This window comes from Phodopus roborovskii, unplaced genomic scaffold (genome assembly GCF_943737965.1).
Source record: "Phodopus roborovskii unplaced genomic scaffold, PHOROB, whole genome shotgun sequence".
In the NCBI taxonomy this organism is placed as follows: Eukaryota; Metazoa; Chordata; class Mammalia; order Rodentia; family Cricetidae; genus Phodopus; species Phodopus roborovskii.
In genome coordinates this window covers 8,244,056-8,265,564 of record NW_026126409.1, presented here as the reverse complement: position 1 = coordinate 8,265,564, position 21,509 = coordinate 8,244,056, and positions in this window count along the sequence as shown.

Here is a 21,509-nt window from a genome sequence, read left to right as displayed (position 1 = left end):
GAGGGACAGAAGCACCCATCTTCTTATTGTCAAAAGAGGCCTGGCATTTGCTTTGAAACCAGCAGACTGTCAAGTGCCCAAGGCTACTGAAAGCTCAGCATTTTCCCTACCATCCACTGGGGCTAGCTCCTCTATCAAGGAAAACACTAGTACACTAGGCCATGGAGTGAGGGGGGACTCTGGGTAGATCATTCAGGCGAACGTTAAAAGAAGTTTTCTGCGAAGCTCTTGTTAGCTTGCACTCATGTTGGACTTCTAAAAGAACATCTCTCAAAGGCCCCTAAGGGAAGGGCTTAAGGTGGCCTCCCCCGCAGAGGGGAGATGGCAACAAGGCAAAGGGCAGGTCAGAAGGGTGGCCGGAGATAATGCGATGTCACTCACACTGCTCAAGAGCTGTCAGGCCCCGGCACGCTGCAGGGGAGACAGGCACAGCTCCTAACAATCCAATGTCCGGGGATAATGAAACGATGAGTCTATTTCGCACAATAGGCCTGTCAAGAGAAAATAGTGGAAAGCCGTTCTTATTGGTCTTCAAAGTGTCCGCTTCCAGGTGCTAAGTGGTAATTAAAGTCAGCAAGTCATAGTAGCACTCAGTTAAAGGAGATTGTGACAGAGACAGCAGAGACCCAGGAAGAGCCTCATTCCCAGGGATAGAACATTCCAGCCTAGAAGATATTACCGTGCTGGGGGATGTGTCTACTCTCAAAGGGCAAATTAATTTTGTAGTCAATCAAAATTTTACCTTGAGAGAAGGGTCAGTTTATGTATCCTTAATATGCAATAAATAAATAAAAATAAAAAGATGTTTCCTTTTTAATCTTTCTTCTTAGCAGTTCATAGCTGGTGTTTCTATTTGGCTGGGTGGAGGCCTTTTTGCCTCAGAAATGAGTGAGCTGATTTGCAGCTGGTACAGAGCACATCACCCTTTGCTGTGGCTCCCAGGATGCCTGGGAAAATCTGAGGCAGCACTGAGATGACTATGGTTTAATCTTTTTGTTTTTACTCTTTAACGTTAGCATACAGAGAGACAGGTTTGGTTATGGCACTTTCACACACGGGTTATCACTTTGCCTTGCTTGTGTCCTCTCTGCCCTTCCTGCTCCTTATCCTTCCCATTTGTGTATCTTTTCCTCTCTCCCAAATCATGCTGGAATGCCCCTCCAGTAGATCCTTAGACCTGGAATTTACATATGAGGGAATACATGTGATGTTTTGTCTGTAGTCCCCTCCATGCCCTCTCTTGTTCCTTTCCCTCTCTCTCTCTCTCTCTCTCTCTCTTTCTCTCTCTCTCTGTCTCTCTCTCTAGACTCTTTAGGCTAGTCCTCAGTAGCCCTCTTTTTAATAAATACAATCTTTCCCACCTTTCCTACTACCCTATCTCTACTTAGTCTGTGTATTTTTCCCAATGATTTGCTTCAGAAGGACTATACAAACTAAGCCAATATACCAAATAAGTGATAAAGCTGACAGAAGCTGAACCTCTGAAACAGAGAGGCTGTAGCACTTCCTACTAGGTGGCCCTCCTGGGAACCTGTAGAAGGGAGGAGAGGTCATGGGACTAGTGGACAAGTCTAGGGCTGCAGGGAGGGTGTTTGTTTTATGAAAGAACCAAAGAGGAGTGAGCGATGAAAGCCAGAGGCAGGCAGGGAGCCCAGGTCATCATCTAAGAGAGGTGACCTATGCATCAAGCTGGAATGACAAGGGGAGGTATAAACAGAGATTAAACTAGGAGTGCAGTAGCAAGGGATGCTGAAGGAATGAAGCAAATACCCAGGTGCAGAGTTGAGGATGCTTGGCAATCAGTGATATAATGTCATAACCGTAAGCACCCAATGGGACTTCTTTAATGTGAGTTATTGTTTGTCTCCTGGGTCTGAGAGGGAGCCAAGCTAGGTCAGCGAGCATTTTTCAAACATCTTTATCAAAACAACTGAGGCAAGGTTGCCTGAGGGAATTGGGCTGGGCTGGAATGGCTGACCACGCAGTTTTCTATGGATGGACAGAGCCCCGGTGCTCCTCCTACTGAATCCATCTGTTAACTGCAGTCCACAGGTGCCTAAAAGGAGCACTGAAAAAGGAGCACTGGGGGTCATGAGAAACTGACTGTGTTTTGTAAATTTCATGAAACAAGCAAACAAAAACAAAACAAGCACGAACAATCAACACAGATAAAGCAAAACCAAGATCAGTAAGTCTGTGCTCTGTATACAGCTCCACTGACTACAAGTTTGTCATCTCTGAAGTAGAAAGGAGAGCTAGCACAGGTCAAGTTCGAGGCTGGTCTTGGCCACTCTGGTTCTGGACCTTGGACAATTGTATGTGATCAGCAGGAACCTCCTCTGTCTCTTGCTTCCTCTTTGCCGGCGCCACTCCTGCAGTTTCCGCTGGACCAGGCGGCACTTTTCCATAGCTGGGGTAGTTTGCCCAGGGGCTTTCCAAGCTGGAGAGTCATACTTTTTCAAGTGTCCCTTTCATATAGTACCATGATTCCTTATTAGGGGACCTTAACAAATATTTATTGTTTGAGCTGTGTGAGTGAATTTCCACAGAGCATTGGGCTATTCATTCTTGTATTCTTTGTGTTTTACCTTCTCCCCACTTTAGAGTACCAAGGCATCTAATTGTAATTTCCCCATGTTTCCAATTCCTCATGTTCTAATTAAGCTGTTCTCTTAAATAACTCCAAGCCATACATTCTTATCATCTTTATGTGCTTTACTTTTTTTTTAAAAGCATTTCTAGCTGTTTATTTTGTCAAATACAGTACCAAAGCAACTAGCCAAAGATACCTTCAGTATTACTATTCATGTTATTTTATAAATAAAAGACCATTTTAAAACTAAACATTAAAAGTGAAGATGACATGATATTATTGAAAGATTCTTTTTCAAAAACATGCAGCTAAACATCATGGTTGCAGTCACAGATGTCAGCAGTGCCCAAACTGGACCACATGTCACAACAACTCAGTTTCCAAACTTAATTCCTAGAGAGATAGTGAGCTAAAGCTGAGGATCAGGAGAGCTAAGAAGTCCCTTGAGTACCTTAATCCTTCTTCTTTTAAAAAGAGTTAAATTACATTTATTTATGTGTGTGTGTGTGTGTGTGTGTGTGTGTGTGTGTGTGTGTGCACATATGTGCATGAGCTCAATTATATGCAATGGTGAGCACCCAGGGTCAGAGGTCAACTTATAGGCTGTTGATTCTTTCACCTACTACATGGGTGTAGGGACTGCACTCAGGCCATCAGCTATGGTATCAAGCCCCTTTGCCCACATGGAGCCATTTCCCCAGCCCCTTAATCCTTTTCCAACAAATACTACTGAATAAAAGCTAAATTATAAAAAGCCCTGTCCTATTTTTAATTACAAAAAAGAAAACAACAACAACAACAAGAAAAAGAGACTCAACCAAATACAGTGTGATATCCAGAAATGAGAAGACAAGTATATCTCTTTCCTGAAACCCTAAAAAGGGTTCTAATTCTAGAGTTTTAAGAAAGAAAGCTTCACAGATATTCAGATTGTTTCTTGTTTTACATATGAATTGGAAGGCTGGGTTTCACCTGTTTTCATTCTTCAGCAGTATGTAATATGTATACATGTGTAACATGGTTGAAGATCCATGTAGTGTGAGTATGTGTATAACATTGTTGGGGATACATGTAGTCATTTCCTAAGTGTACAATGATTGTCTTTAAGCAAAAAGGAATCACAGAGGTTCTTAATCTATGGTTAAAACAAGTTAGTCACTCATTCAGCACTAGCCCGGCTTTGGAAACATGTTCTCTTAGTGTGCATGGCTATTTATTTAACTCATCTCAAACTTCACCATAGCCCCTGCCATCCTCTGGCCTCTTCATTCTGTAGCTGTGTGTGAGTTAAGAGAAGCAAGGTTGCAATGCTGAAACAGATGGTCATACCTTCTAAGTGCATGCCAACCGTATCATTCTGCACTTCAGTGTAGTTTTGTGTCATTCCAGGGTTGGCTGCATCTCTGGCCTCTGTTACCTTCACACGGAGAGTTGCACTGCAATGTCCTCTTTCAGAAAAGCTGCTGGGCCAAGGTAAGCGACAGACATGGAAGGTTACATCCTGGCTTGTAAAACTTCTGTTTCCAAGTGATGCATCACATGTTCTTATTTCCTTGGCAAAAGTGCACGAGAACCAGGAGAGGCACTTGGCATTTCTCTAGTGGTCATCTTGACACGGAAACTGCCTTTGAGAGAGCTGTCTGAGCACTCAGCCAGTGGTAATACAGCCTGCATCAAGTGCCACAAGCTTCACGTGAGGTTCCCTCTCATCCAGACCCATCATTCATAAAACTGCTTCTCTAAATTGCCAGGAAACCATACAGTTTAGCCAAGTGAATGACCAATTTTATTTTTTGTTAGAAATAAAACAGGCTTGATGTATTTTGTTAAAATTATAGATTGACTAAATAAGTTTAGGGAGCTCAATAGTCATTGTTATGTGCCAGATGTGCAGTTCCAGGCACCAATCCCAGACAAACTCAGGAAGATATTGATCAGATGTCTTCATGGCAGCACCATGAGTGACACTGAAAATATGTTGAATTGATACCACACAGTTAAAATGAAGATGCAGTAATCACAAAGAGGGAGCTAGGTGTGCATATATACAATGAGGCAGAAGGAGTCCATGATGACTAAGGTCAAATGGATGTCTACAAAACCCTAAGATATAAAATATGTACTAGTGGACCTCAAGCAGCAAGGTGCAGGATTGTATGCAGAATTATGTGGTGTGGTACAACACAGTACATGTACATGTAGTTGTAATTGTGGATGTCACATGGTCAGTAAACTCACATAAAGTTCTCATGAAGGTTAACCCTGAGCAGGTGGAACAGGACTGGAGACAGGAAAAGAGGACAGTCTACCCTATCAAAGAAGTTCTATTCTTTCTAAACATCACATAAAAACAAAAACCAACAACAGTGACAACAACAAATGGGTCAAGAGATGGACAAGTGGATAAAGATATTTAGTATCCTCCCCTGACCACCTAAATTTGTCACAGGAACCGTCTGAAAAGCTGGGCATGGTGTTGTGCATCTATAATTCCAACACTTGTGTGGTGAGATGGGAAGTGGAGACAGGAGGATTGGTTGGAAGTCCCTGGGCCAGCTATCCTGGAATATGCTACCCAACAGCAAAAACAAGAGAAACTCAACAAGGAAGAAGGTAAGAACCTGTTTCCAAGAGTTACCCTCTGACCTCCTGTCTGCACACACACACACACACACACACACACACACACACACACACACACACACACGTAAAAGAATGACAAAGATATTTAGATTTATTTAGTCTTAGTAGTCAATTTACAAGTGTTCATTTGGTTATTTTCTGGAAGTTTTCAACGTAAAATGTAAAGCTCTCTATTTGAAGGCACCCCACAACTTTTGGTGGCATTATTGCATCTTGTGTGTTATCTCTTTTGCCTGACACCTTTTTCAAAGCAGGCAATCATGTTTTTCTTCACAATCACAGCTATTAATATGGGTATCATCCATGAACTGGAATCACAATCATTACACAAACTAGATCTCCTGAAACGTTAGCTTCTATCCATGGGCAGGTCTGGCAAACTCCTGTGGATATCTCATGTCTGTAGTGATATATTATTTGTGACTTATTAAACCTTGCCTGAGGATTCAGAAAGCAAAGTCAGCTACAAGGCATAGAAGCCAGGCACACACCTTTAATCCCAGCAGCCAGAAGCTAGGAAGTGTTGGAACACACATTAAATTCTAGGATTCAGGATTAAGAGGTAGACAGAAGTATCTCTGTGAGTCCAAGGCCACCATGATTGACATAAAAGCAAATCATTCTAAAAGAGAATTATAGCTCATACCTTTAATCCCATCACTAGGGAAGTATATAAGACAGAAGCAAGGTCTCAGAGAGGCATTTGTCCTCCAGCCATACTGAGGAGAGTCAACAGTTTGAAACTTGAAGAGCTCATTTGTGGATCAATCCTTTCAGCCTGAGGTAGGAGTGAGAGCTACTGGTTGGTCGTTTTGCTTCCCTGATCATCATCTTGAACCCAAATATCTGTCTCTGGGTCATTTATTAATTCATGTTACACATGTCTTTACCTGGTATCTTCACTATACCATTCTCAAATTGCAGGCATTTAACCACAAATCCAAGCTTTGGATTGGAAGTTGACAGACATTGAGAATTGTCAGACATCTTTATCCATGGGTCGAGTAAAGAGGTATTTTCATTTCTTGTTCACACATCAAACTTTTATAGTTTCCACTGTCCCAGATTTCTTCCCAACCATACCTGGTCCAGGAAAACTCTGAAACTCATGGAAAGAAAGAAGCTTTTGGCTAACAAAAGCCTCCTTGGCTTTTGTTTTGTTTTGTTTGTTTATTGAGTCCTACAGGATGTGTCACCCGAAGAGCTTTCTTGGTCCTATTGGATGACTCTTAGCAGACCATCAACCCATCAAAGTCCAATTCTCAGTCTTTTGGGTCTGACACTTCTACTGCAATGCTACAAGTAGTAGTTTACTACTGTAAGAAATTCAGACAGGCAGATAGCCAAAGGGGGGGGGGAGATACAAAGTTACTTTTTCCATAATGGCTAGCTATGGGTGAAAGAAAAGTATGGGTTGTTGACTGGTTCAGAATAATTTCCTTCCCCTTTCCTGTCACTCAGTAAGCCTGGCTACATTAGCAACATTAATTCAATGAAGGCTGTGTCACCATGACACCCAGAAAAACTCAGGTTTCTACTTTTAAAAAAAGTCAGGTGAAAGAGGACCTAAACAGGAAGCAATAAGGCTATAAAAGTCTGTGGGATGCTTGCAAATCAGGTGGTTTGCTTTCTATACTAAAGAAAAAAAAAGTCCAAGAAATAGCCAAATAACATCCCTGAGGGTTCTGAATTCTGGAAGTCTCTATGGTGGTACATCTTTCTGCATAGTTCTTAGTGACTCTGTCATTCACTACATGTCACCACAGATGGGACTTGAAATGATGAGTTCAGCCAAGTGTCCAGAGCTTCAAAGGTCTGTGTCAGACTCCCCAAAATATCCCCATGTCACATCTCCACAGATTGCTCCAGTTCCCAAGGCCCCCACACCTTGCTTTTTAACACACCAAACTTGGATCTAACTTGTCCTCTGACTCTGGCCAACCTTGCAGACCAGTGGTTTGCTCCCATTCCTTTCTCCCACTTCAGGAGGACACTTGATGATTGTTACCTCCTAAAATACAATGTGCACTTTGGCTACCTTCCCCTTTGACTACTCATGAAGCAGACCCTGAGTCTCCTCATCCTTTTTCCTCTGGTAATCTTGGTGATAATTAACACATCTGCCCACAGCATGAGTTCTTAGGATGCTAATGGATCTGGAGGCTAAAGTTTGCAGTTGTCAGCACATTAAGAAATTCCCAAGAACATCTCACTCTGAGAGACACTAGAAAGTCCCTTCAGACCTGTGACTACACATGGGGATCCCCTTCTTTCTTCTTTTTCTCCTCTGGCCTCCTGTGGTTATTTTTTGTTCCCTTATTTTCCCTTAAAAAAAAAAAAAAAAGTTGACAAACATCTTCTATCTTCTAAGTTGCTAAACCCTGTGGTTGGTACCATTTCTCTCTCATATTAAATTCCCAGTATTTCCTAATATTGGTGTACACTCTTCTTGAAGTATAATGGCTTCTGCCATTCTCTTTTCTCCACCCAAGCCCCACGTGTTGTACAAGGGTGGATCCCCTTTGTACCTCCCACCACAGCACAGATACCAGGCTTTATCCACAGCAGCACAGAATCCCAGAGCACCCAAACTGAAGCCAGGCCAGCATTCCTCACACACAATAATTCAAGCATAGTGTAATAACAGGCTAGCCTGAGGGCCTCTGGCCCAGGAGGCCTAACACCATCATGAGAGATAATTATCATGTGTTCAGTCTTTCATCTTCTCCTATCTTTTGAAAATCCTGCTAAGTTTGGTCTGTAAAGTTTTAAAGGCACAGGGACTATTTCTTCTAATTTTGTGGCCAGTTTCTTTGGAACAAGCACTTTTGTGAAGGTAAGTCTATTACTGAGAGGCTATTTGATTGCCTTCACTGTGTTTGACACACACTACAGTAGTCAGTGTTGTCTGGGAAGGAAGTACATTCATTGCTGCTAAGGAAAACCTGTTTGGGAGTCTTGAGCTGTGTTCTATAGAATAAGTCCTTGTTCCTGGTGCAACTTGATCTGGAAACACAGTTTAGCCAAGGTCAACAGGTCAAAAGGCAGTGAAAAATTTTTTAAAGATTTATTTATTTATTTATTTCATGTATATGAACACCCTGTTGAATTTATGCCATAAGAGGGCATCAGGTCCCATCAGGTCTATAGATGGTTGTGAGCCATCATGTGGTTGCTGGGAATTGAGCTGAGGACCTCTGGAAGAGCAGCCAGTGCTCTTAACCATTGAACCATCTCTCTAGCCCCAAGAGGAGGTGATTAACATGAGTCCCAATATAATATGACTGGAGTCACTTTTGCAAAGGTGAAATGAGGACAAAGACATGGAGGGAAAGCCACATGACCACAGAAGCAGTGACTGGAGTGACACATCCACAAGCAAGGCCGCCCTTAGAGGCTTTGAGAAGACAATTCTTTGTTAATGTGAAAGAATTGCTGAGGGTGGGGGCTGGAGTCAACAGATAAAAAAAATCACATGATTTTTTCATTCATTTATTCATTCATTCAACAGATAAACCCCTCACTGGGCGCCAAGCTATTTATGGTCATGTTCTGCGCTTCACTCTCTTTTAGGAATGTAGGCGTCTGTGGCCTGGAAACAGTGAGGGAAAAGTGGAAGAAGGCTACACATGTCAAGCTAACATAGGGGAAAATCCTTCCATGTAGAAAACGACGAGATACATGCACAAATATGCAGATTAAGTTAGCAGGTGAGCAGCATTAGAAAATTCGGTACCACATGGTATTTGGTGCTTTTAAAAAAGAGGAGTTTCTGAATATGTTCTTCAGAGAAAGACATGAAGAAAAACAGTCTTGTCTGTCTTAGCTGGTATTTGCATTTGTGTCCTGGAGACAAATAGGCTGGGATGCCTTTAGGTAGAAGTTTTAATCTCTACAATAATCGTAATACTTAAAGTTGGAAAAATGTGTCTTCTCTCACAATAGAGCTGATCAGAGGTAATGCTTTTCCATATTCTCTGTCCCTACCCACCAGGGTCCCTAGAATCAGTGCTTCCCACAGAGAGGCCTGCTTATCACAGTGGGTGACTCTTCAGAGTCAACATCCACAGCAAGGTTCACTCTAGGGTGGAGTATGTTCATGAGATTTTGTGTGTGTGTGTGTGTGCATGCATGTATGTATGCATTTGTGTACATAATTAGAGAACAGAGGTCTACCTTGCATGCACTTTCTAAGGGACCACCCACTTTGCTTGTAGAGACATGGTCTTTTACTGACCTGGAACTCACTGAGCAGGTTAGGTTGGCAGGTAGAGAGGATCAGGGATCCACCTGCCCCCACCTTCCAATAGCACCACCACACCAGGATTTTTTTTTTTTTAATGTGGGTTCTGGGGACCTGATGGTCACTCTACTGCTTGTGTGGCAAACAATTTACCGCTGAGCTATTTTGCCAGTCAGCCACCACATTCTATGGATTCTGACAAATGAGTCATATTCTTCACCACACAGATCTTCTTCACTGCTATAAGTCTCATCCTTATGTTCACATGGCCCATCACCCATCTCCCAACCCCTGTTTATCACTGATAATTTTTTATTGCCTTTGTGGTTTTAATCTTTTCTGCTAGCCAGGAAAGTAATGCCGACCCCAGAAAAACTGAAAATGATCACACACACACACACACACACACACACACACACACACACACATATGTATGTATGTATTTCCCTTATCAGCTGAAAGAAACTTATTTAGAAATACCACATCTGTGTCAAAGAAATTCAAAGCTTTCTAAAATTTCTGGACATATGAACTTGTGATCTGTTAATTCAAGACATTTGTGCACACCCTTGCTTTTGAGTAGTTATATAAATATTTGTTGTGTGCAGGACTATCAACTAAACTGAACTTCCACATCTTCAGGAGTTCATCTGGCACTGATTTCAAAACATCACCACAGCTGGGCTGCAACTCTTTAGAGGCAGAGGGTGGAGGGCCATGGGACCACCACTCAAGTATCCCCTAACTGTATGCAATTCTGCCCTAATTTCACATGGTCTTGGGGGGAGGGTCTAGAAGATATAGGTAGACAAAGATGAGAGAGAGACAGAATTCATCTGTACAGCCAAGGGGAAGCCATCATCCCCACGAGGTGCAGGCCTTCCAGCATGGCTGTGTTGAGGTCATCTATACTCCTGCCTATAACCCTTCACCCATCACTCAGTAAGCCTAATAAGCTCATTGGCTACCTTGGGTGGAATAGTGCCTCAGTTTGTCACCAGAACCTTAGGAAGAGGGCTACATGGTACTCAGTTTCTCTCAGGGAAGGAATTTCAGCAACAATATTACTTAATCTTACTGATTTAGGGGTTTCTACTCAGTTTTTAATTTTAGATGCCAGCAAAGATGTTCATCACCTCTATGACCACTTCCTAAAAAATTAAATTAAAACTTGATTCTTTGAATAGTTTCATTACTAAAAAAGAATAGGGGGAAATAGAAATTTACAAAATAAACACTGACTTTAGGGAAGTCAGAATATAAGAACTTTTGTTCAGGTTGGGTCAGTGTGATTATCTTCACAGCAGTGTCTCCTTAGTGATTTGGGTTTTCTGTATTCCTGATATAAATGTTTATTCTACAAGAATAATGGCATAAATCCTAACAGTGGAGAAGTTCATTACATTATATATACTTATAAAGGCTGGCAAGATTTCTCAGTGGGTAGGTGCTGGCTGTCAAACCTGACAATCAGATACCACATGCTGGGCAGAGGGAACAAACTCCTACAGGTTCCTTGGATCTCCACTGTTGTTCCGTGTGGTGTGTGTGTGTGTGTGTGTGTGTGTGAGAGAGAGAGAGAGAGAGAGAGAGAGAGGGAGAGGGAGAGGGAGGGGGGATTGTGTGTATGTGTATAAAAGAGAGAGAAAACTCACTTTGCATACAATAAACAATTGGAACAAAATAAGAACAAAATAAAATATGCTTGTATAGCAAGATTCAGTTAATTAGACATGAGATGGCAGATAAGTTGGTTTTATTGTGGATGAAATATGCTTAGAGTCTAAGTTCTGACTTACTTTCTATGGGCACAGTTGATCATATTGATGCCACTGTGGTAAATTGATGGTATTTCCTCTGTTTATCCATCCTCAGGAAAAATGAAGGTAGCAAACTAAGCTGTTTGTTGTGTTACAGGTATTAGTCTCAGGGCCCAGGAAGGTTTTTTTTTTTTTTTTTTTTTTTTTTTTTAATTTGTTTTGGTTTCCTTTTCCCTGTTTGCTTGCTTGGTTTGGTTTTATTTCAATATAAGGTCATGTTATGTAGTTCAGGCTGGGCTTGAAGTCACCCCCTTACCTCACTCAGCCTCTGTTGGGGTGACAGCAAGTTTCACCCACCATGCATGGCCCATATGAGTTTTGGTTTTAGTAATTCTGCTTTTGAATATTATTCCTGTGACATCTCTTCTAGTTTATGCTTCTCCAAATGTGCACACTTGATAGCCCTAGAGCTTACGAATATAAATCATTTGTCACAGACATACCAAATGCCTGAAAAGCTAAACAAAAGTGCTTTTATGTTAGAGGATGCATTTAACTAAAAACTACTAAAACATTCCTTAATTGTTATATTTTCCCATCATCTATTAATGTGTTTAATGGAACATTATCAAATTAGAATGTTATCATAGGGTTTGGCTGAAAAAATAAGTAAAATAATAAACAGCAAAGTATTCAGTCATAAGGATATTTTCCTGCTTTTCAGCTGATAAAATAAGTAAGCTGGAAAGTAGATTAAGAAAATAATCAAGAGTGTAAAGATAACAATGCCCATATGTAAAGAATTACACATTCCTGGGCCATTACAGACTTTGATTTTTAACAGCTATCCAGCATGAAATAAAAACTCCAGGGCCGATGAGCGATGTGAGCAGCCTTTGCATCACTGCAGAGTTTAGCTCTGAAAGTCTACAGCAATGAAATTATTACACCTTGCAAAACAAGCCTGTCATTTTCCAGAGTAAACCAGCCTTTCAGCTTAACCTTGCTCTGTGTGTGTCTAACACTGATGCCCAGGTGCCCCAGGGCAAGACAGCTTAATTATTCTCTAATTATCCCAAGCTCAGAAATTTGGGTAAACCACCACTTCCCAAGCAACTCTGAAAAAAAGAAACCTAATGACCATCGAAATTATTATGTACTACAACATGCTTTTATACTTAGAAGGAATTTTATAGCCTCCTATTATCTTTCCTGGCAGCCCCGCAACAGCCAAACTTGGTCGAAGAGTTGAGAAAATCAAGCACAAAGGAATTCCCCCACGTGCTCAGGGTTTTGGTTCAGGAACGATCTGAGTTATAGAAAGGACCCCACAGCACCAGGCCCTGATGTCCTGGTGAAGCTGACAGACCAGAGATAGGCCTCTTCATTTCATGGAAGTGGAGGGCACTGCCAAGTGATCCAGATCCACAATGATCCCAAGGCTAAGGGTGCTCCCTCTAATCCCACCATATGTGAAACCTGAGCTTTCCCACTCTGATAGCTGCCAGGAGTTGTTTAAAGGAGGACCCTACCCTGTAGGATCTCAGATTTGTTGGGAGCAGAGAGAAGTCTTGTACTTTGGATAAGACTCTTCCTGTTCACTTTTGTGTATGTTCTGACTCCCCCCAATCTCCTCTCTTATCAATTGAAGCATCTCTCACTCTTCTGCTCCTGATTTCAGAACAAGCAAGCAAGCAAGTCCTGGAGGACTGGTGGGGAACACATATGTTTCTTCAAGCTTTCTGGTTGAGCACCGGATGAAGCTGTTATGCTCTGGAAGTTTCCATCCCTTTCCAAATCTAAAGGTTGTAATCCTCACCTGGTGTTATGGTGTAGAAAGAGCAGCTTTTTAGGATGTGTCTAGATCTTGGAGAAGTGTCCTTGTGCCTGGCACTGCTCTCAGAAGTATAACATTGTAGAGATAGATGCCTCCCTTTCTGCAATAGAAGGTTGGGATGAGAAGACAATGATGCATGAAGAAGTCTCACCCACCAAGCTCCTAATCTCTTAGCGTCTTGCTCATGGATATTTTGGGAATTGTGAGAGATTCATTTCCAATATGTATAATATTCCAAGTCTGTTGGGTTGTGTTAGATCCCAGAGAGACTGACACAGTGATTTCTGTATGGTTTAGAGAAAGACTCACTGAGCCAACTCAGCACCCAGGCAGATAGGCCAGGAGGCTTCCTTTGGTATCTTGCTCCTTCCTAGTGTGTGTACAAAGCTTGCAGGGTGAGTACATGACCAGCCTGGTACCTGAACACCTTCATCTGCTGACATACGAAAGTTACCTGCAATATGGTCCCACCTTAGACAAGACTGCCTTCATCTCTTGGCCAACATTACTACCATTTTTTCTACTTGCTCAAGTGATCTCCACCAACAGTCTGAGGTAGAGCATTTCCCTGGATCTCCTGAGGGATAAGAGGTTTGAAAACAAACATCTTGTCCTTTTATACAGTAAGGAAAGTGGGATAGCCATAAAAGCCACCAAAAGCAAAATTGAAAAATGTGATAAGTTATTAGAAGATGGTAGCACAGATCTGGGGGAATGACTAGATGGGTGGGTGGATAGTGTGTGTGTGTGTGGGGGGGGATCCCATGTCTCTGCAGTGTTGGCCAGTGTGACTCTGCAGCAGGCTGGATCTTGCAGTTGATGATAGTTTCATCTGTAGAAACCTCATAAATGTCTTACAAAGACAGAGAAAACTTGGCCTTTAGCTCAAAGGAGAAATATGAGAAAAACACAGTTTCCCTCCTAGATTTTCCCCAGTCTGTTCTTCCTTCATGCCAGAGGGAAGACCTACCTGTACTTTTGGAAGTTGGTGGGGAAGACACTTAAGTTCTACTCGGGTGTTTTGGGGGCCCTTCAAATTTCAGCATGATGAAATAACTGATTCTCAGCAGATGAGGTAAATGCAGAATGAACAGTCCACCCTGCACCGTTCTCTCTCTCTCCCCCTGATGCTGTTCTCCTTTTCTCCACCATTACCAGGGCAGTGGCGCAAGCCCCATCTTCCTTCTCTGGAATGCTACTATCAACTCCTCATGGGTTCCCTTGAGGGGATGACCTCCTTTACTTCTTTTTAATTTTTAAATTGCTCAACGGTTTCCACACATTTGGTTAATGAAATTTAGTTACCCACACTCCTAGTTTCTCTGCCTGGCCTGCTAGGATCTTTCTTTTCAACAAGTCTCCCACCTATTTTCCTGTCTTCCTTTTATGTGCAGCCCAATGAGTTTAATTAGTTTCTTGGCTGGGGGTGGTTTGGAGGATATGTATGGGAGCAAGGATAACTTATTGAAGAAAATCACACCTCCTCCCCCAACAACTGTTACTTGCCAATAGTCTCTTGGGGAGGAAGGGGGGTCCCCACCTATGATGAAATGGGACAGGGCTAATCCTTACAGATAACGGCAGCTGCAGTGAGGTCATGGGTGCCTTGGCTACATTATGTTCAGGTCTAAGATGTCTTTTGGCTCCCGTTCTCTAGCTGCTATATTATTACTTGATGTTCTCTGAGCCTTGGAGGATATTATATAGATGCCCCAAGTAAGGCTTTTCTGATGAAGGCTGGACCAGATCTGGAACCATGCCACATCACTCTGCCCAGACCTTCCGGTGGTTTTTCTCTAGCTCCTAAGAATGGCCTATCCATCTCTGGCTTCTTTGCAGCCCCTCTTGTCTCAGCTGCTTGGTAACACAGTACTCCTCTTGCTCCAGACCCTGTCTTTCAGCCCAAGCCCACCTGCCCCAGTCGCTCCTGTTAGCATGATTGATATGGTTACAGGGAAACTTCTTCTTGTATGTATGTGTTGAGTATGCATGAATGTGTGCACGCATATGAATTTGTGGGTACATGATGTTTATGGCAATTCTCTTGGCTTATCAGTACATATGTATAAACATTGATTGATATTAGTTGACCCAGCAAGTTGGGCTCTGTCTATCTAGGACCCACACAGTACACTGAAGGGTTCAGAAACAGCTTTTCTTGCCCTCATCCCTCCCTTCATCCCTCTGTCCTACCTTATGAATTTGTATGGCAACAGGAAGGCTTGGGGGTGGGATATAAATTGGAGTTAGGGTTAAAGACTGAGTTCTGGTCCATCTGTGCTACTTTAACACATTGTCTGAGCCTGAACATTATAAACAACACACATATATTTCTTATAATCTGGAGACTGAGATGCCAAAGAGCAAAAGGCCTTGGTGTCTGTTGAGACTGTCTGTCTGTGTCCACACACAGTGAAGAACAGAGAATACTTAGAGAACACTTAGTTCCTTCCTTTTTTCTGTTTCATGAGGTCACAGATTTCACTTGTGAAGATTCTACCCCCATTGGGCCCACTTCTCAAGATAATCAAATTAGGGTTTAGTTTTCCATGTGAATTTTGAATAGGACACATTCAAGTCAAAAAGGAATTTAATCATTTGTTCAACAAACACTGTGGTAGGTACTGTGTTGAAACAACAGACATGGAGAAAGCAAGTCTGACCTGTTATTTAGTTGGAAAGGATCACAAGTAAGAGGTTTGGGCCAGCTTACTATGGGAACAAAGTAGATATTTGGGGGCAACAACAGGAAAATGCTCCAAAAAAGGTGAAGGGTGCATTGCATCTTTAATAGGTCAAAGTCCACTTACAAGAAGACTCTGTGGGAAATCTGGTGTAGAAACAGGGTCTAATAGGCAGACAGCTCAGAGCACACTGGTCCTCCCTTCGCACCAGGAGGGAACATCGACAGCAGAACACCCATCCCATACTTTGGGCTGCCTGTTCTCAGCCATGCTTGGAAAGAGATATAGTGTATTCTGCTGTCTTTTGTAAAACCACATAAATGTGCTCAAAACAGATTAAGCTCAAAATAAACTCACCATTCAGGGTCGAAGCACACAGTGTTGTATATTTTTGTAGGTCTGAGAAAGACAAGTGTTAGCAGGTTTCGAAGGCTTAAGAGCTATTCGGTAGAGAAAAAGCTAATGAAAGGCTATACTGGACTTTTGTCTCCAAAGCCAGTGATTCATTTCTTCTTCTTCTTTTTTTAAAGGTCTTTTGATTTTATTATACTGGATTACACGAGGCCAGTTTCATGGAAGTATAAAATGTACTTTGAGTAATTCACGTCCTGCCCCTCTGTCCCCTTTCTCACCCTATTAATCTCCTTTGTTCCCCAAGAGAGCCTTGATTCTACTTTCATGTCATCTGTATATGTTTGATTTTATGTGTCTATAAAGACTAGAACACAAAGCAAGAGAAAGGTGGTATTTGTTTTCCTGAGAGTGATTTAATTTGTTTAATATGATTATTTCCAGTTGCATCCATTTTCATATGTAGGACACAGCTTCTTTCTTCTTTGCTCTGTGAGTCTGTACTTGTGTGTGTGTGCATGTCTATGCGTGGGCCTATGGACATATGTATGCTCACACATGGGGAGCAGAGGTCAATGTTAGGAAGCTCCCTCAGTTGATCCCTACTTTATTTTTTTTTTTTTTTTTGTGGGGGACAGGAAGTCTGAACCTAGAACTTGACAGCTAGGCTGGCTGGCCAGCGAGCCCCAGAGACCCCTCTGTCTCTCTGCCTCTCTTGTGTTCGTCTTACAGATTTATACCACTGTCTTTTATTTGGATGCTGTGGATCTGAACTCAGGGCCTCATGCTTGCACAGTAAGCAGTTTAGTGACTGAGCCACCCTTTTGAAGTGCCAACTTCTCTTTATGCTGAATCAAATTTCATTACACACATATACTATGTTTTCTCTATCAGCTCCTCTGCTGCTGGACACCTAGGTCGGTTCTATAACTTAGCTATTATGGACAATGATGCAGCAAATACCGATGTGGGAGTGTCTATTGGGTGTGTCAACTTGGAGTCCTTTGGATCCACGGACACCCAGGAGTGATATAGTTGGATCACATAGTAGGTCTAATTTTAGTTTGCTGAGGACACTCAATACTTATTTCTGTGGTGATTGGACTAGTTTGCCTTCGCACCAATAACATATAAATATTCTTCTTGCCCACATTCTTGCTGTATCGTCACTGGTTTTCTTGTTTGCTGTCATTCTAACTGGGGTGAGATGGAATCTCAGTGTAGCTTTCATTTGCATTTCTCTGATGGCTTCTGGTATTGAGTATCTCTCTGTGTGTTCTTATTGGTCATGGTTGGAAGGGATATATGGTCTGTTCAGCAGGAGTTCACTTGCATTTGGGTGAGTTGTAAAGCAGATAGAGAAAGCCCGGGGTCCACTTCTTCCAACCTCAAGGTTCCACAACCTTCTAAAACAACCACCAGCTGGGAACCAACTGTTCCATCCTTTGGGACTGTTGGGGGCAGTTCACATCCTAACCATAGCACAGTCCAGGGGAGGGTCTCAGTGCAGTGCCACCCAGTGGGAGATAAAGCTTTATCCACAGTGGGTTCATCAACCATAGTGAGAGGGAACAGATTTTTCTCACACCAGGAAGCGCAAGAATGCCAGGGTGCTAACCTGGAAATGTACTCGGGCTGGCGTGGCTTTCTTGATAGTGTGCTGCCATATATATTGTCCCTTTAAGGTTTTAATGGGCTGCAGACTGCATGTGGAATCAAACAGAACAACACTAAGCAGACAACCTTAGTCCTTTTGGGCTGCTGGAGTGGAAAGCCCACAGACCAAGTGTTGTACTAACAGCAGCCACATATTTTCCCTTGCACTGGGTCAAAGCTAAGAGCCTAGGTTGAAGCACCAGCAGACTTAGGGTTGGTCTACCGAGAGCTTCCAGGTTCATTGATAGTACCATTCCATGGTATCCCTACCACTGGGAAGGGTAAGAGGGCAAAAGGTGTGTGTGTGTGTGTGTGTGTGAGTGTGTGTGTGTGTGTGCACGCGTGCATGGATGCATGTGTGCCTGCATGCATGTACTCAGTAGTCCTGCTCACATTGGTCCTTGCTTCTGATTTAATAATTTCTAGAGGCTCCCACTAATGTCTAATATCATCACGTTATAGGTCACACACACACACACACACACACACACACACACACACACATTAAATGTACAGCCCAAACAGGCAACAAAAATCAGACATGTGTATGTTACGCTAAACTAAAGAGATAAAATGTGATCAGGAAGGCTGGTGAGTGGACTGAGGTTGGAATCTGCCATTAGTGTATGCTCCTACAATGCACAGACTTCTCACCTCTCTAACCTTAGTGTTCTCTGCCTCCCTCTCTTCTCCTCCTTCCCTGCCCCCATTCACTTCTGTTCATCCTTCACAGTCTCACAGTCTGGTTTAGATTTTTTACCTTGTCCACATTCGCTCTTTCCTTTCAAGTCCTCATTCTTGCTGTGTTTTTATCGCAGTGCTCATGCTCTCATAGCACTCGGTGTCTTCTCTCAGGAGTATCCTGTCTCCTGTATCTCCCTGCAGTGGTTCAGGTCAGCACCAAGGACTAAACTGCTGTGCTCTGTGCACCTGCTTAGAGAAGAAATGACTCTTTAGGGATGGTGCAATCAAAGTTTCTGCTTGCTCATTCGAAATATGAATAATAATACTTCCCATCTCCTAGTGCCTCTTGGACATGAAATGCTTGCATAAAGGCCTTTGTGCTCCTGGAATAAACAGAAACAAGGTATTATTATGGAACAGAGCCAAGCACACTTCATCTACAAACCAGGCAGTCAGAGCTAGCATCATGTTTCCTTCCTAACCTCTCAAGTTCTTAGTTTTAGTGCTCTTTGAAAGGAATTTCTATATTTTTGTGTTTATTCACTGTGGTGTCAAATTTATACTTTTGTGTTGAGTTTCAGTGAGAATTCCACTTATTGTCCTCAGAGAGTTGGCTTTTGTGCACAGCCAGTTTTGTCAACTGTGTCTGGCAGGCTTCACAATGCTACAATACCGAGAACATAGAAGGTCGATGGACTGGTGCTCAGTATTGGATGAGATCACACACCTCAGGGTTGGGACTGCAGGTCTGCAATTCAATTTGTGAATGGGCAATTTTCTCCACTCTTCAGCAATAATAGCACTTAGTGTTCTGAGGGCTAATCTTAAGTATGTAGAGCTGCTATTGTAAGGTCCCGTTGAGGATCTTTCTTTGTCATATTGTTTCATTCTCTAGAGTATTGTGAATGCTGAGCCTTATTCTGAAATGCCTGGGGGGACCATAATTAGATAAGGTCGCAGAAGCAGATGGATACTGGAGATAGGCAACACACCAGGGGCGGTGTGTGTGTGTGTGTGTGTGTGTGTGTGTGTGTGTGTGTGTGTGTGTGTAAATAAGTGGGATTCAGATAGAGACATACCATACCACAGTCAGGTCTGAATCCCCATTCCAAGGGTAGTCTGTCCTTGGGCATATTAATTACACTTTCCTCAACTGTAGGAGGGATGATTCTTGCCATCTCACACAGTTGTTATGAGAACTAAAGTAAATAATGAATTTCATACTGTACCCAGATTTTAATAAATGCCTGGTAAAGGTTATCTAGAATTATTAATGTAACTGTGGAGTACTCCATTGTCTTCAGCTCTTAAGCATTACATCACCAGCCAGCAACACATGCAGGAATGTTGGTGATTTTTGCCCTGGTCCATCTCGGGCACAGTCCTGAACTATAACAGAAAATGACCAATGTTAAGGGATATTTCTTCCACCACCACCATTTTAGACAGGTTCACTTTGGATGTCCTGGAACTAACTCTGTAGACCAGGCTGACCTCATACTTAGAGATCCACCTGCCTCTGTTTCCTCCATGCTGGGATCAAAGGTATGTGCCACCACACCCAGCTGGGATGCCATTTTTGAGGTGGGGTTGTGAAGGTGTGTGACTTCTACCTTGGGCATCCTCTGTCTTGGGAAGCTCACCAGGTAGAACCACTTCCACTTCCAAGGTCTGTCTGTGGTAATGCCCTGGAAGCATATGCCTTCATTCTTCCCTAGTGTACCTGTAGTCAGACCGACTTCAAAGTCAAGCTTGGGCCAAGTGCAAGCAGATGAGCCACAGGTGGATTCCTGCTCCCTGAAACTTAACTAACAGGTGTTTTCTGTAAGGATGAGGAACATGGGTAACTCAGTATGTAGCTGCCCTTCTCCAGTGCCCTCCCTGGGGCTCACTGTGGCCAGTCTGGCCCATGCTGTAAGAGAATGTGGGAAGAAAGGGAGAGGAGGGAGATGGAGAGAGGAGTGTATGAAACATCCCGCATTCTGAAGGAGTTTGAGGACTGTTCCCACTGCTGCTCTGATGCACACCTCCTCCTAACAACCCTCCAAACCTCAATCACAATCTCTCGCTCTGCATGTGTGCTGTTGTGTCTGTGTGGAATTTTCTCTCACATTCTCTGATGGGATCTTTGCCCGCCATTTAGAGATACTCATCTGAGCACCCCATAGGTCTGCTGTGGCAGGCTGTGCCTTCTTTGTTCATGGTTCGGATACCTCACTTAAGAAGCATGAATGGTGTGTGATTCCCTCCACAAACCATGAGCTTATTCAAGGACTGTGTCTCCTAAAGACACCTGAGCCCCTAAACAAACTCAGGGTTGATCAACAGGTGCTCCATGCAAGTCTTCTCAGTGGCCAAAGGGACAAGAGCAGCTCTCGGGTGGCAGCGTCGTTTCCTGAACCAACCCACCCTCTTATAAAGAGCAAATATGCTTAGCTTTGTTCTCGGGAGTGACTTGGGGCTTGTGTCTGCACTATAAATAGACCTGGAAAGAAAAGAAAGAAATGCTGATTTACCCACGGGGAAGCAGGCAGGCAGAGTGCTTGTAGAGATCTGTGTACAGTGTGGGGATAGGATGTACCTCAGACAAATTAGCAGCAGGCAGAGGCCTTGGAAGCACAGGGGTTAGACCCACTTTAACCTGATTAACCAGGAAAGGAGATAGAGAAACAGCCATTTACTTTCTCCTCTCTCCCCATGAGTTCAGATAGTTTCCATCATAGACTTTGAAAATTTAAAGAATGGCTGTGATATATGTCTCCAGGGTGAGACAGGTCTTATCCCAGATACACTGAACCTCTACCTGAGGTGAGGTAAGGGGAAAATCCCACTGATATGACAACTGCCACATTTTTATGTCTCTAAAACTCAGTGCTAGGTTTCATGTTTGGTCCCCAGCTTACCATGTAAAGGGGGTATTTTATATTGGCCTGGGGAGATGGGCCAGCTGGTTGACATGCAAACAGGAGGGTCTTTGTTCAGAGTCCTAGAACCCAGATAAAAAGCAAAGCCAAGCAATGTACACATGTGATCCCAGTACTGGAGAGGTGGGGACAGG